We start from the raw sequence: 16,310 nt of genomic DNA, 5'->3' as shown, positions 1-16,310 counted from the left end.
GGGATTATCCCATTCCAGCACCGGCATCACCTCCACTGACGAAGGAGGGGGGTGGCCTTCTTAGGTGGCCAGTCCATCTACCACCAAGACAAGGAGATGGGCGGGAGGGGGTTTATTCAGGGTCCTTCCCTGGGGTCCTTAGGCTGCTGATGATAGGCGACGAAAGCCCCCCCTGGCTTCATTCAGGTCCCCGACCTCCTAGGAGAGGTTCGCACGACCACCACTTCCTCCTCCAGACCGAAATCCACAAGGGACCACAAACATACGAACTGGGACATCCTGGTAGCGAGGAACACCTCCCACTCTTGTTTATATCCAGCGAGTCTCACGAGCCTTCCCTTCGTCGGCGCATCCGTGCCAGTTCGACCCACAGAAGGTCTTCGTACTGCGGGTGTAGCTCTTCACACTGACGCATCTTGGCCACCAGTTTGATACCTCCGCCACAGACCATCAGTCCTTCCGCTACATGTCCTTCCCCACGTCCTGTCCTGCTGTAGGTGACCCCGTCATGGACCATCAGGTCTTCTGTTCCTTCTCCATGTACTGTCCTGCTGTAGGTGACCCCGTCATGGACCATCAGGTCTTCTGTTCCTTCTCCATGTACTGTCCTGCTGCAGGTGACCCCGTCATGGACCATCAGGTCTTCTGTTCCTTCTCCATGTACTGTCCTGCTGTAGGTGACCCCGTCATGGACCATCAGGTCTTCTGTTCCTTCTCCATGTACTGTCCTGCTGTAGGTGACCCCGTCATGGACCATCAGGTCTTCTGTTCCTTCTCCATGTACTGTCCAGCTGTAGGTGACCTCGTCATGGACCATCAGGTCTTCTGTTCCTTCTCCATGTACTGTCCTGCTGCAGGTGACCCCGTCATGGACCATCAGGTCTTCTGTTCCTTCTCCATGTACTGTCCTGCTGTTGGTGACCTCGTCATTGACCATCAGGTCTTCTGTTCCTTCCCCACCTACTGTCCTGCTGTAGGTGACCTCGTCATGGACCATCAAGTCCTCTGTTATCTGTCCTCAACATGTACTATATCCTCCTGCAGATACAGTGGTCATAGACCATCAGGTCTTTTGTTATCTGCCCATTCCATGCGCTGAACTCCAGTCGATACCCCTATCACATCCCATCTGGCCTTTTGTTATATGTCCTTATCATGTACTCTCATGTCCATATAGTCCTCCAATAACCTCGTTATAGACCTCAAGGTCTTCTGTCACCTATCCTTCCCAACGTACTGTCCTGCAGTACACATAACTTCGCCATGGACCATAAAGGTCTTGTCCAATCAGCCTTCCTCGTGCGCACTCACACACATCGGTTTATTGGAGTGGCTGCGGCGTAGAGAGAGAGATATGACCCACTATGACGAGCAGTGCGCCACGAGATGCGGGAGGGAGGCTCTGGTAGGACGAGTGGCCATCCAGAGGGGGAAACCCAAGGCATAAACAAGCATTTACCACAACGCCCCAGAGGGAGAAAGACCTCCTCCTCCTCCTCCTCCAGGCTCCTCAAAACTGATGGATCTTCAGGACGCTTCCCACCGCGCTCTCTGGGAGAGAATGACAGGCAGGACAGCTGGCGTGGATCGCTACAGGCATTGCCCCCATTCTCGCCGCAACCAATATTTCCACGAGTGGAGATGGCCCCAAAAGATAACCGCCGCCAGTTTGGGGGGGAGGAAGGGAGGAAGAAAAACGCAGAAGACCCAAGAGACACGAACCACCAGCACATTTTCTTCTTTCCTTCCTACAAAGAGCCTCTTCCCCCCGAACCCAACACTCGTGAGGCTCAACCTGAAAAACAATATGCCTTTAAACGCCTGGATGGGGTGACGAACTGCCCATAGGATCTAAGGCATAGATGATGGGTTAGTATCTTTCCTTTAGTGCAGTTCCCCCCCAAGCTGATTTACTGACTGGGGGAGCACCACTGCGGTTTGGTCTGGGGCCGAGCTGTGGGGAGGGTAGAAGACCTCCCAAACCATCGTAAGGTATACGTAAGGTAAGGTAAGGTCCCAGACCTAGCTGTGTGGGGGTAGAAGACTTCCCAAACCATCGTAAGGTATACGTAAGGTAAGGTAAGGTCCCAGACCTAGCTGTGTGGGGGTAGAAGACCTCCCAAACCATCGTAAGGTATACGTAAGATAAGGTAAGGTCCCAGACCCAGCTGTGTGGGGGTAGAAGACCTCCCAAACCATCGTAAGGTTTACGTAAGGTAAGGTAAGGTCCCAGACCCAGCTGTGTGGGGGTAGAAGACCTCCCAAACCATCGTAAGGTATACGTAAGGTAAGGTCAGGTCCCAGACCCAGCTGTGTGGGGGTAGAAGACTTCCCAAACCATCGTAAGGTATACGTAAGGTAAGGTCCCAGACCCAGCTGTGTGGGGGGGTAGAAGACCTCCCAAACCATCGTAAGGTACACGTAAGATAAGGTAAGGTCCCAGACCAAGTTGTGTGGGGGTAGAAGACCTCCCAAACCATCGTAAGGTACACGTAAGATAAGGTAAGGTCCCAGACCAAGTTGTGTGGGGGTAGAAGACCTCCCAAATCATCACGAAAGCGCCACAGACAGAGGATGAACACAAAATGCGTACATCTCGTTCGTGACCCACGCGATCAAGTCATCCAGTTTTAAACATCAATTACCTTTAGCGACGCGCAAATACGGACGTAGACATCAATTACCTTTAGCGAACCGTCATACGGAAAGTCTTAATGCAATAAGGGAATTCACTTTAGAATAAAGAAAACTAATAACATTCCACCTAAATCACTTTTCTCTCTTAATTACCTTTAATTAGATTCTTAGGGGACAATGAGTCTCTACGAACCCCCCCCCAAAAAGGAATCCCATACTAATGTAACACAATCATATTAGCAAAGGACAACACACTAATTCTATTTACCTACGTCGCGTTCCAAATCTATTAATTTCACTTCGATTTTAGTGTAAGTAATCACTTATTTGCATTCCCTACTTTACGTAGGAGGTACTAAAGTGGAAAGACACATATCTCTACACTGGAAATCTATATTATAATGGAACTTTCAATTTTCCCATGTAACGTAATGTAATCTAAGGTATTTTCCTTTTTTTTTTTCTTTCGTACTATTCGCCATTTCCCACGTCAGCGAGGTAGCGTTAAGAACAGAGGAATGGGCCTTTGAGGGAACATCCTCACCTGGCCCCCTTCTCTGTTCCTTCTTTTGGAAAATTGAAAAAAACGAGAGGGGAGGATTTCCAGCCACCCGCTCCCTCCCCTTTTAGTCGCCTTCTACGACACGCAGGGAATACGTGGGAAGTATTCTTTCTCCCCTATCCCCAGGGATGAATGTAACGTAATGTAATCTAAGGTATTTTCCCATGTAACGTAATGTAATCTAAGGTATTTTCCTATGTAACGTAATGTAATCTACGTTAAGCTAAGAATTTAAGTGTCAAGTAAACTAACATAGAGTAATGCTATGCAAGTGGAGCAGATATCTACGATTTTCTGGCATTTATATTAACTATATAAAATGGCACAATTCTCTTACAATTCTCTCATCTTTTTGTTTCATGAAGTTCAATCTATTAAGACAGAGAATTGTACATGGGGAACGAGAGGATATATATGGGGGGTATTTCGACCCAAACCTCACCCCCTCCCCCACCCAAGACGATTTTTTCTGGGGGTGGGAGAAGACAACCCCAGAGAGAACTATGGGTGTGGTGTTGGAGGGCGGTGGGAGGGTAGCTGTACATACCTTACCTCGCGGGTCACACAGCCACACGACACGAACCTGTGGACAAACAAAAGGAGGAGTTAGCACAATACAGAAACTACACAGAAAAGTGAATGAATGAATGAATGAATGAATACATGAATGAAGTGAATGAGGAAGTGAATGAATGAATGAATGAATGGATGAATGAGTGAATACATAATGAAGTGAATGAGGAAGTGAATGAATGAATGAATGAATGAATGAATGGATGAATGAGTGAATACATGAATGAAGTGAATGAGTGAAGTGAATGAGTGAATGAATGAATGGATGAATGAGTGAATACATGAATGAAGTGAATGAGTGAATGAATGAATGGATGAATGAGTGAATACATGAATGAAGTGAATGAGTGAAGTGAATGAGTGAATGAATGAATGAATGAGTGAATGAGTGAATGAATGAATGAATGAGTGAATGAATGAATGAAAAACTCAAGGACCCCTTTCTCTGATATGGCTAAGGTCATCAAAAGTTGTACTGTCGTGCTCAAGGGTTGTACCGTCGTGCTCAAGGGTCGTACTGTCGTGTTCAAGGGATAGTACCGCCGCACTCAAGGGATCGTACCGTCGTACTCAAGGGTCGTACCGTCGTGCTCAAGGGTCGTACCGTCGCGCTCAAGGGTCGTACCGTCGTGCTCAAGGGTCGTACCGTCGTGCTCAAGGGTCGTACCGTCGTGCTCAAGGGTCGTACCGTCGTGTTCAAGGGGTCGTACCGCCGCACCCAAGGGGTCGTACCGTCGCGCTCAAAGGGAGGAGGGGGGGGGAGGAGTTCAACCCCAAGGAAAATCCGGACGCCACACGAACCTTGAACGCATTCCGGATACGGCGACGAAAGACATCGGAAGTTCAGTCAGCCACGGCTTCCACGTTCGTTATTCCGGTTAAAAAAGGATCAATTCCGGATGATCAGGGATCCGGCCATCTCCAGGCGAACGGACGGGACTATACGGGTAAACGGGAGACATTTGCTAAATACGTTTGAACAAAATTAAAGAATAAATAAACAAAAAAGATAAAGTAAATACTTAAATGAAAAAAAGATAAAGTAAATGCTTAAATGAAAAAAGATAAAGTAAATGCTTAAATGAAAAAAGATAAAGTAAATGCTTAAATGAAAAAAAGATAAAGTAAATGCTTAAATGAAAAAAAGATAAAGTAAATGCTTAAATGAAAAAAAGATAAAGCAAATGCTTAAATGAAAAAAAAAAAAAAAGGGGGAGGGGTGGGGGCAACTGCAAGAGAATGCATGAAGACAAAAAAAAAATTCATCATGCAAGAATTTCCGAAGAAATAGGAAGACGACATATGAATGCACACACGGAGGCGAATGCAGAGAACATGCACAATGGTGTGGGGGGGGGGGGGGTGGCGGGGTTCATGTGCCTTTCCCTGGACATAATGTGCAGGGAGGCTGGTAATCTTCTTCACTTCAGCTAATGAAGCTATTAATATCAGACGAGACTCCCACACGGCGCAAGGGGGCCAGCGTGAGAGAGAGAGAGAGAGTGTGTAGGTGTGTGTAGGTGTGTGTGTGTGTGTGTGTGTGTGTGTGTGTGTGTGTGTGTGTGTGTGTGTGTAAACGGCAAAAAGATATTCTTTACACATTTTCGTACACCAAAAGTGCCGGTAGGGTTTCCGTAGAGCATAAAAAAGAAAAAAAAAAATATTCTTGGAGCCAATCTTATTTTTCTTCTCATATTCTTATACTATAACAGCACCGTTCCAGGTGACTGGCATTTGCATATCATTATATTTCAAATGTCTGGGCGGAAGTCGACGTTTTCTTTTCGTTCTAATAAAATCATTCTTGTCAACCGTTTGGCTTTTGAAAATATTTTCGACTGGTGACCAAAAAAAGAAAAGAAAAAGTGGACCCCTCGATAATTATGATCATAATTACTATCATTATCATTACAAGCAGCACACACACACACACACACACACACATAAATATATACACACACGAATATAGTACATACGGACGCGCACTTCCATATAACACACTAACCTCCTACAGCCGGGATCGAACCCGGGACCCCTGCGTGGCAGGCGGGAGCACTAACGCTACGCTATGATCGCCCCTTCCACTAGCGGAAGCACTCGCGCCTGCCACCCAGGGGTCCCGGGTTCGATCCCGGCTGTAGGAGGTTTGTATGTGGGGCCTGGATGTGGAAAGGGAGCTGTGGTTTCGGTGCATTATTACATGACAGCTAGAGACTGAGTGTGAACGAATGGGGCCTTTGTTGTCTTTTCCTAGCACTACCTCGCACACATGAGGGGGGAAGGGGTTGTTATTACATGTGTGGCGAGGTGGCGATGGGAATGAATAAAGGCAGACAGTATGAATTATGTACACGTGTATATATGTATGTGTCTGTGTGTGTATATACATGTATACGTTGAGATGTATAGGCATGTATATTTGCGTGTGTGGACGTGTATGTATATACATGTGTATGTGGGTGGGTTGGGCCATTCTTTCGTCTGTTTCCTTGCGCTACCTCGCTCACGCGGGAGACAGCGACAAAGCAAAATAAAATAAATAAAATACATACATATATATATATATATATATATATATATATATATATATATATATATATATATATATATATAGGTGGAAAGTCATACGACCCAATTTTGGAGGTAGAAAGCAAACAATTACATTTCTAATTCAAACAGGAAGAAACATTAACAATTTCTATGGACACCAGGAAACTGGCTATACAGCTTTAACAAAGCAATTAAGCCTGTCGATAACAGAGGCCCTGAGGGTGGAGAAAAATAATTGAGACGTAATAAAATGCCTTTATTAATCTCTCGAGCACGACGATACGAGCCATGAACACGACGGTACGAGCCTTGAACACGACGGTACGAGCCTTGAACACGACGGTACGAGCCTTGAACACGACGGTGTGAGCCTTGAATACGACGATACGAGCCATGAACACGACGGTACGAGACTTGAACACGACAGTACGAGCCTTGAATACGACAGTATGAGCCTTGAACACGATGGTACGAGCCTTGAACACGACGGTACGAGCCTTGAACACGACGGTACGAGCCTTGAACACGACAGTACGAGCCTTGAACACGACGGTGCGAGCCTTGAACACGACAGTACGAGCCTTGAACACGACGGTACGAGCCTTGAACACGACAGTACGAGCCTTGAACACGACGGTACGAGCCTTGAACACGACAGTACGAGCCTTGAACACGACGGTGCGAGCCTTGAATACGACAGTATGAGCCTTGAACACGATGGTACGAGCCTTGAACACGACAGTGCGAGCCTTGATCTCGACGGTACGACCCCTTAATCACGACAGTACGACCCCATAATCACAACGGGGCCCCCGACCCTTTAAGCATGACGCCCCGGAGGCCTTCCACCCCTTCCTGTCAGACCCACAGACAGATGGAGACAGGCGAGCCAACCCTCGCTGTCAGACCCACAGACAGATGGAGACAGGCGAGCCAACCCTCCGTGTCAGACCCACAGACAGATGGAGACAGGCGAGCTGCACGTCGTCAGCGGAGACAAAGACACAACAACAGCAGCTCTGGCCTGCCTACAGACCAAGCCTGAATTATGCAGGTCACTCCATTGCATTATTTAGCTCGTCCTGCTGCTTCTGTCGGCGGTCCGCGAGGCTGGCAATACGGCAGCTGTCGCACAGAACACTCACATCACTCAACACTGAGGAGGAGGAGGAGGAAGAGGAAGAGGAAGAAGAGGAAGAGGAGGAGGAGGAGGAGGAGGAGGAACGAAAGGTGGAACGAGAGGGAAGGACGCCAAGCGAACTGTAATGTCCCCAAAGAAAGTCTCTGATGTTGTTCTCCTTGCCCGAGGCATATATAACAATTCACTTAACCCCGACAATCTCCCACTCCAAGAATCACTACACCTCCTTTCCACTCCTACAATAGCCTACTACACCTCCCTACACGCCTACAATAGCCTAATACACCTCCCTACACTCCTACAATAGCCTACTACACCTCCCTACACTCCTACAATAGCCTACTACACCTCCCTACACGCCTACAATAGCCTAATACACCTCCCTACACGCCTACAATAGCCTACTGCACCTCCCTACACTCCTACAACAGCCTACTACACCTCCCTACACTCCTGCAATAGCCTACTACAACACTCCCTCCACTCCTACAATATCCTACAAGGGGTGATTCCTCCGGCAAGGCAGGGTAGCCTCCCTCCTCTCTCCTCCTACAACCGCCACTGGACCACAGACTGAGGGAGGGGTTCAGCCCTCCCTCCCTGAAGGGATGGAGGATGGAGGATGGAGGGTGGAGGGCCTCCTACACTGCATACCCGCACCAGAAGGACATCTCTCGCAAATCTACCTATCCCTCAGAGATCACTTTGCTTGTCTAATACAGGGAGGGAGTTTCACGCTCCTGGGGGTGCGCCGCCCCCCCCCCATCATCTCTTGAACTTTCTCCCTACGATCATACAGCATTTTCAAACTTTTGTATGCCTTCGACATTTACAAGTTCGGATCCCCAATGAACCAGAAGGTTTAGGAGGAGAGAAGGTCGTGTGATACGAAGGATAGACACCTGGGACGTCAGTGGACAGAGAGGCCAGAAACCTCACTGGATAGAAACCTACAACATCAGTGGACAGACAGACAGACACACACACACACACACCCAACACATCAGCTGTGAGAAAACCCAGTACATCACCGGGTAGAAAACCCAATCCATCGGTGGTGGATAGATACCCAGCACATCAGAGAATAGAACCCAGCCAATCACTGGACAGAAAACCCACAACATCTTACAATCCCCAGACACTCTAATCAAGGCAATTACCAGCCAACCACCCGATCTAAACAACCACATGGGAGAAAGACTCAAAGGCCACCGACCAATTCAAAGGTCACTTCAATTGACAGGACATACGGTGTATATTATCAACACTGAACAGAACCTCACTTTACGCTCACTTAGTCCGCATGACAAATCAAAAGAATATCGGATCACAGGTCGAAACTATACACATCCTACTCAAGAATATAGGTTCTAAACCCCTAGTGGGAGGGACAAAAGGCTATCAAAAACCCTTCACATTCTGGGTTCTAGGGGAGAACTAGGGGCACACAATATCTATAGCTGATCCATTGCCCCTGTAGCACTGGCTGGCCCGAATAACCACTGGCTGGCCCCAATGACCATTTTTTAAACACGCGTCTATATAAAGCCCACTAGATGGTCTACGCTTGTAAGAAGCCTCGTTAAGGAAAGCGAGACGAAGGGAGCAAAGAGTCTGAGTGATCATAAGATGGACAGAGGTCCTGCGCATGTGCCAACACACACACACACACACACACACACACACACACACACAGTGAAGCCGTGTGACGGTAGAGAAAAAATACGACGATAAAAAGTTCAGGAAATTAAGTTTTGAAATAAAGTTCTTTCTTGATCTTAAAAATATATATATATACAGTTCATGTTCTGGCTTAACTGGGAGCCATATAAGGAGGCTCACTGCTACCTGTTTAAAAATACATCCCTTGCATATATTCGTCTCTCCCCCACGTACTAACTTTTCAATAGAAAAGTTAGAAAAAAAATGTAATTATATATTACGTTACATTCAATTTTCCAAAAGAAGGAACAGAGAAGGGGGCCAGGTGAGGATATTCCCTCAAAGGCCCAGTCCTCTGTTCTTAACGCTACCTCGCTAATGCGGGAAATGGTGAATAGTATGAAAAAAAAAAAATATATATATTATATATATACATATGTCGTTAAAGGTAACGCCTATAAACTGTTAAATGGCCATTGACCCAATAACTCAAAATATACTGCATTAAACAAAATAATTACCGGGTCACTCACCCCCTCTTTCACACCCCCCTTTTTTTTTTTTTAAAGGACCTAAACCTAATATATATACACAATAATTTTAGCAGGGCACTTTGAACTCGCCTAAATTAGAATATCTCTTTTTATATATGCCTTTTAATCACGGTAACGAATTTAATGCAAAGCCGTTTTAATACATTTAATACAGGAATATTTGAGAAATAGCTAATTACGTACAGCTAACCTGTGTATATGTTAATCATTATATACATGTGTTATTTTCCTTTTTTCCTTTTTATTTACAGTGACATCGAGGTAATAGTAACCGGGGTATATGCAAGAGAACACCTGGGGAATACCTGGTCAATACTGTGCGTACATATCATGGAATAAGTTACGTCGAAGGCCAGGCCTTCATACCTAAGGGTCGTACCGTCGTGCTCAAGGGCCGTACCTTCGTGTTCAGGGGTCGTATCCTCGTGTTCAAGGGTCGTACCGTCGTGCTCGAGTGTCGTAACGCTGTTCAAGGGCCGCACTGTCGTGTTCAAGGGCCGTAACGACGTGTTCAAGGGTCATATCGTCGTGTTCAAGGGTCACATCATCGTGTTCAAGGGTCACATTCGTCGTGTTCAAGGGTCGCACTGTCGTGTTCAAGGGCCGTAACGACGTGTTCAAGCGTCTTACCGTCGTGTTCAAGGGTCATACCGTCGGGTTCAAGCGTCGTAACGTCGTTCAAGGGCCGTAACGATTTGTTCAAGGGTCATAACGTCGTGTTCAAGGGCCGTAACGTTGTGTTCAAGGGCCGTAACGTCGTGTTCAAGGGCCGTAACGTCGTGTTCAAGGGTCGTAACGTCGTGTTCCAGGGTAGTGCCTTCGTACTCAAGGGCCGCACCGTACCGTTACGTCGCGTTCAAGAGCCGTGACGTACCGTTACGCCGCGTTCAAAGAACGAAAGAGAAACACCTTCGACTATGCTTTGGGGGTTAACAAGAGAGGGGACCTGTCGTTGTGTGTGTGTGTGTGTGTGTGTGTGTGTGTGTGTGTGTGGAGGAAGGCACACATGAACGAGCCCACTTGGCCGTAGGTCTGACTGACGCTGGCCAAGACGTGTGGTGTGGCGGATGACTCAAATGAAGCAGCCTGGACACACACACACACACACACACACACAGACACACAGACACGAGAGAGAGAGAGAGAGAGAGAGAGAGAGAGAGAGAGAGAGAGAGAGAGAGAGAGAGAGAGAGAGAGAGAGAGAGAGAGATGCCTTTAAGGGGGAGGGTAGAAACGGGTAGACTTCTCCCCACATCTCCCCTACCACCAATGAAATGAACACCCAGTACACACTAATTCTCTCCCGCCCCCCCCTAGTCAACTCCAATGTTCACCTCTTACACAAATCAACCCCCTCCCCCCAATAAAACACACACACACACACACACACACACACACACACACACACACACACACACATTCCAATCCCAGTTAAAGGACATCTTAAAAGGTAAAAGATAATAAGAAAATCCTTTTCTTCCTCACGATAATTTTAACGGGATGATAACAGTTGCCCCAGCACCACACACACCAGGGGTCACACACACACACACACACGCGTCTGAATTGGCCACCCCACTGACCTCTCAAAGGGCCACCCCACTGACCTCTCAAAGGGCCACCCCACTGACCTCTCAAAGGGCCACCCCACTGACCTCTCAAAGGGCCACCCCACTGACCTTTCAAATGGCCACCCCACTGACCTCTCAAAAGGCCACCCCACTGACCTCTCAAATGGCCACCACACTGACCTCTCAAATGGCCACCCCACTGACCTTTCAAATGGCCACCCCACTGACCTCTCAAATGGCCACCCCACTGACCTCTCAAATGGCCACCCCGCTGACCTCTCAAATGGCCACCACACTGACCTCTCAAATGGCCACCCCACTGACCTCTCAAATGGCCACCCCACTGACCTCTCAAATGGCCACCCCGCTGACGAACCCTGAGCATGACGGTACGATCTACGAGAGCAGGTTCGAACCCTGAGCATGACGATGCGATCCCTGGGCGGGATGGCGAGGTCTCTTGACCTGAACTCCCACACAGAGGTCAGGTCAACGCATTTCTCCCGTCAATACGATCGAAGATCGCAGGTTACAACGTATGGAGATGATCCATGAGTCTTTTACCTTATACTTGCCGGAAGGTTCTTCCCCCCCCCCTCCCCCCCTGTGTGTGTGTGTGTGTGTGTGTGTGTGTGTGAGAGAGAGAGAGAGAGAGAGAGAGAGAGAGAGAGAGAGAGAGAGAGAGAGAGAGAGAGAGAGAGAGAGAGAGTAATCCATAGGTTCATCATCCCCCACCTCGATCCCTACGACACGAAACCCAACACTACGTACCCATCCCCGTCCACTACGTACCCATCCCCGTCCACTACGTACCCATCCATCCCCGTCCACTACGTACCCATCCCCGTCCACTACGTACCCATCCCCGTCCACTACGTACCCATCCGTCCCCGTCCACTACGTACCCATCCATCCCCGTCCACTACGTACCCACCCATCCCCGTCCACTACGTACCCATCCCCGTCCACTACGTACCCATCCCAGTCCACTACGTACCCATCCATCCCCGTCCACTACGTACCAATCCCCGTCCACTACGTACCCATCCCCGTCCACCTGACCGCAGACAAGACGCCACCACCCCATCACAGTGGAGTGACCCACCTCCTCCTCCTCCTCCATTCCCCCCCAACTCCTTTAACAGACATGTTCCTTGAAATTACAACTCTCAAAATAATCTGGAGGAGGTGAGGTGGGGGGGGGGGAAGAAGGAGAAGCAGCAGCAGCGGCAGCGGCAACAACTCCCGGGGGCAAATGTAATTAGGTAATTAGACGAGACAAAGTGTTAGGCGCTTGCAAACACCCCATTTGCTTCCTAATTACCTCCTGGGACGCAAAAATGAAGCGTAAGTTCAGCGCGTCCCAGCTCTCACCAAGGCGGTGTGTTGAGGGTTTAAAGGGGTAACTGATGTTAAGTTCAGCATTATACGCAAAGTTACAGAGACAATTATAAGAAGAGAATGTCATAAAGGCGTGCAGGATCCTCTCTGCTCCTGGAGGAGGTACGGGAGGAGGAGGAGGAGGAGGAGGAGGAGGAGGAGGAGGAGGAGGAGGAGGAGGAGAAGAAGAAGAAGAAGAAGAAGAAGAAGAAGAAGAAGAAGAAGAAGAAGAAGAGGAGGCCTAGGAGGAGAAGGAGGAGGAGGAGAAGAAGAAGAAGAAGAAGAAGAAGAAGAAGCAGAAGAAGAGAAGAAGAAGAAGAAGAAGAAGAAGAAGAAGAAGAAGAAGAAGAAGAAGAAGAAGAAGAGGAGGAGGAGGAGGAGAAGGAAGAAGAAGAAGAAGAAGAAGAAGAAGAAAAAGAGGAGGAGAAAGAGAAAAAAAATTATCTCTATACCCTAAGCCCACCCTCCCCAAACAAATATATATATATATATATATATATATATATATATATATATATATTGTATTTCCATACATCAACACCAATTATGGTGACGAGTTGCGAGACATATGCAACTCGTTACGACAAGAGTCGTAACGAGTGAGGACGCCACACACACAAACGCATGACGATTCTCTCCTTGTACATACCGACAGTTCGATCCCCCCAAAAAAAAACCCAATTACAATACTCAACCCCCAATCTACCCTCCACTCCTCCACTCCCATCCCTCCTTCCTTTTTTTTTATGGCCACTAAAACAACAAAACTTAATTGAAAATACAAAAGAGAGAGAGAGAGAGAGAGAGAGAGAGAGAGAGAGAGAGAGAGAGAGAGAGAGAGAGAGAGAGGCCAATAGCAGGGACTCGTACCCTTCGCACTTTTTCAAATATGCAAATTACCTAAAGGGACTAAATTGGCCTGGAAGTATTCGTAGCAGCAGCGCCATGGAATGGCTACCCAGGTACTTCATACAGACACTACACGAGATCATTGTAAGTGTGGACTTAGATAAGTTATAGACTCCTTTTTTTCTTTTCTTTTTTGTTGTATTTTTTCTTTTGGACTCAATATGAAAATACTTGATGGGGTGTGCTTAACAAAGGGCTGAAACTTATATATAATTAATTACAATCCCAAGTGGAAATGGGGGGTTTAATTAAGGTGGGCTATTCAAAAGACGTGCCATTTAAAAATAAGGGGGTCCAATTGATCAAAAAATTGGAATACTGGTTATATATATATATATATATATATATATATATATATATATATATATATATATATATATATTGCATGGCCTGATAATTATCTTCAACAATGGAAAAATTATAATTGTTTTCGACTAGTGATTACAATATAATGCAGATGACCTTGACCTCCGGCAATCGATGGACCTAAAGCCGAAATAACCAAGTAAAACACAACCTCACAACGTATCACAACACACACACACACACACACACACACACACACACACACACACACACACACACACACACACGACCTGTGCCAATAATGGCACACCAGAAGGCTGGTATGGACAAGGCGGATCTTTAAACACACACACACACTTCATACCTACGACCTACCTTATATTTCTTTCTTCTATTACTTCTACGACAACTTCTTCCACAAATCTCTCCTCAAACTCTTGTTATCATTAACCGTCTTAAACGGCGCATTAGTCTTGTCCCTGACCATCACTATGGCTTCCACAAGAAGGAGAGACCTATTGGTAAATCCCATTCCTCTTTTATCAATGTATAACCATCCTCTCACTGAGGCAATCGCGTGCTGTAGCCCTCCATGTATCAAAAAGGCTTTTGACAGTGAGGGGCAGCACCTGGGGTCTAACCTCCAACCTTCTCTTTTCTGACTTCCCTTCCTCCCTCACGCAATCCCTTAACGCCCATCTTGGTGGATGAAACCCCTCTCTTCCTCCCTCCCTCCCTATCACCAGTGGCGTCCCTCAGGGTCGAGTCCTTGTCTCCCACACTCTCTTTACCTCCTTTCTATCAACGATTTCCTTCCTTGAGATAACTGAATGCATTCATAAGATCTGACGACCCAATACTGCATTTCCTTCCACTTCTTTCAACTGTCCTCTCTTCTCCTGCTCAATTTAAGTATCTTGTCACAAGCTAATATCTGGACGGGATCTCTTCAATGAAGCGGACGCCTCCTAGATTAACCTGACGCTTCTAAAATTCTACGATTTCCCTACTCAACTCCTTTCGACGACCCTCCTCACAACTTTCCCCATCTCAGATTGGATCCACAGCTCCACCACTCCTCCCCACGAGGTAAACACACAGCTGTTAACACAGCAACGCCTAATCTATCTTGGTAACCCTATATTACACAAACAGCCAAGTCTACCATTGAGAAACAACAAGTCCTGTTCAGATGCCACAATTCTTATCGTAAGAACAGTAATCTTATTATACAAAGGACTAATTCGGTCTTATGTGCGTAGATGCTCTCATGCCACAGGAGGTTCGAACTCTCTGTTCAAAGAAATCAGACCTCAGAGAGTGACGATTCTGGCCAATACCTCAGAGTTGGATCTCATTTTACTCAATCTTCCGTTTTCTTCTGCCGAAGACTTGCTGCTGCTGGTGTGAGCCCCCCGCCAATAGATATACCACGTAATACCCAGCGGGCAAATCGAAGCGTTACGCGATTACTGTTTGGACTTCGGGAACTCGAGGATGAGCCGTTGTGGCTGGCGTCTGCTTCTTTCCCTACACCGCTAAGCTTTGGATCTTAACCTTCTCTCGCCTCTTTTTTTCCCACCTAACAGCGACAAACCTGACCATCTGGAAATGGTAGATCACCCCCCCAACCTCCTCCAACACTCTCTGGATTACTTCTCCTCCTCTTCTCTGCTTCGCCTCTTTAAATCTTCTGGTCCATTTTTGATATTTATGGTCTGGCCTTAATGGGCGCTTCTGTCTGTGGCTGGGACCTTCCACGGGATATAAAGAAATACTATAAAACTAAATTCACATCCAGATACACACACACACACACACACACACACACACACACACGCATGTATACATCAGAAACACATATACACAAACACGCTCACGTATAAAATGACACCTCCACCCCATCACCAATACTCTCTCTCTCTCTCTCTCTCTCTCTCTCTCTCTCTCTCTCTCTCTCTCTCTCTCTCTCTCTCTCTCTACGTCACCATGACGCTTCCCTAAAGGCGTCGTAAGTAACGTCCGTAAGGGGGGGGGGGGGGGGGGTATGTAAATGACGTCGACTGAAGTTGTAAACGACATCGATTTTGAGGCAGAAAATTCACGTCGACTTGTACCTGTAAATGACACTAACTTGGGGCTGTAAATGTGGGTAATAGGGGGTCCTGTAAAAGATGTCGGTCAGGTCTGTAAAAAGGTGTTTCAATTGGGATTCTAAGCGACGTCTTACAAGAGATTCATTAGGTAGACTGGGGCTTCGAACGATGTCGACTCTTGGGACTGTTGTAAACGACGTGGATTCGACCCGTAAAGGACGTCGATTATGGGGGGAGGGAGGTAGAAGGTTACAGTGATGTCGAACAAACACGACAACCAGAGGGGGTCTTAGTTTTAGCCTCGACCATATTCAACCAGTGAGTGGATGGCTGTCGAGTACCTGATCGACTGATAAGGGATCCCTGTCG

At 47.1% G+C, this 16,310-nt stretch overlaps 1 protein-coding gene across 1 annotated transcript in view; it reads right to left on the bottom strand.

Annotated features, from left to right (window-relative positions):
- The window catches only part of Pgant5 (polypeptide N-acetylgalactosaminyltransferase 5), an 863,494-nt gene that overhangs the window by 690,290 nt on the left and 156,894 nt on the right, over positions 1-16,310 (bottom strand). The gene's annotated exons all lie outside the window — the stretch shown is intronic.

The sequence above is a fragment of the Panulirus ornatus genome, chromosome 36 (genome assembly GCF_036320965.1).
Source record: "Panulirus ornatus isolate Po-2019 chromosome 36, ASM3632096v1, whole genome shotgun sequence".
Lineage (NCBI taxonomy): Eukaryota > Metazoa > Arthropoda > Malacostraca > Decapoda > Palinuridae > Panulirus > Panulirus ornatus.
Note: the sequence above shows the minus strand (reverse complement) of the source record. Positions and strands in the feature narration are given on the sequence as shown.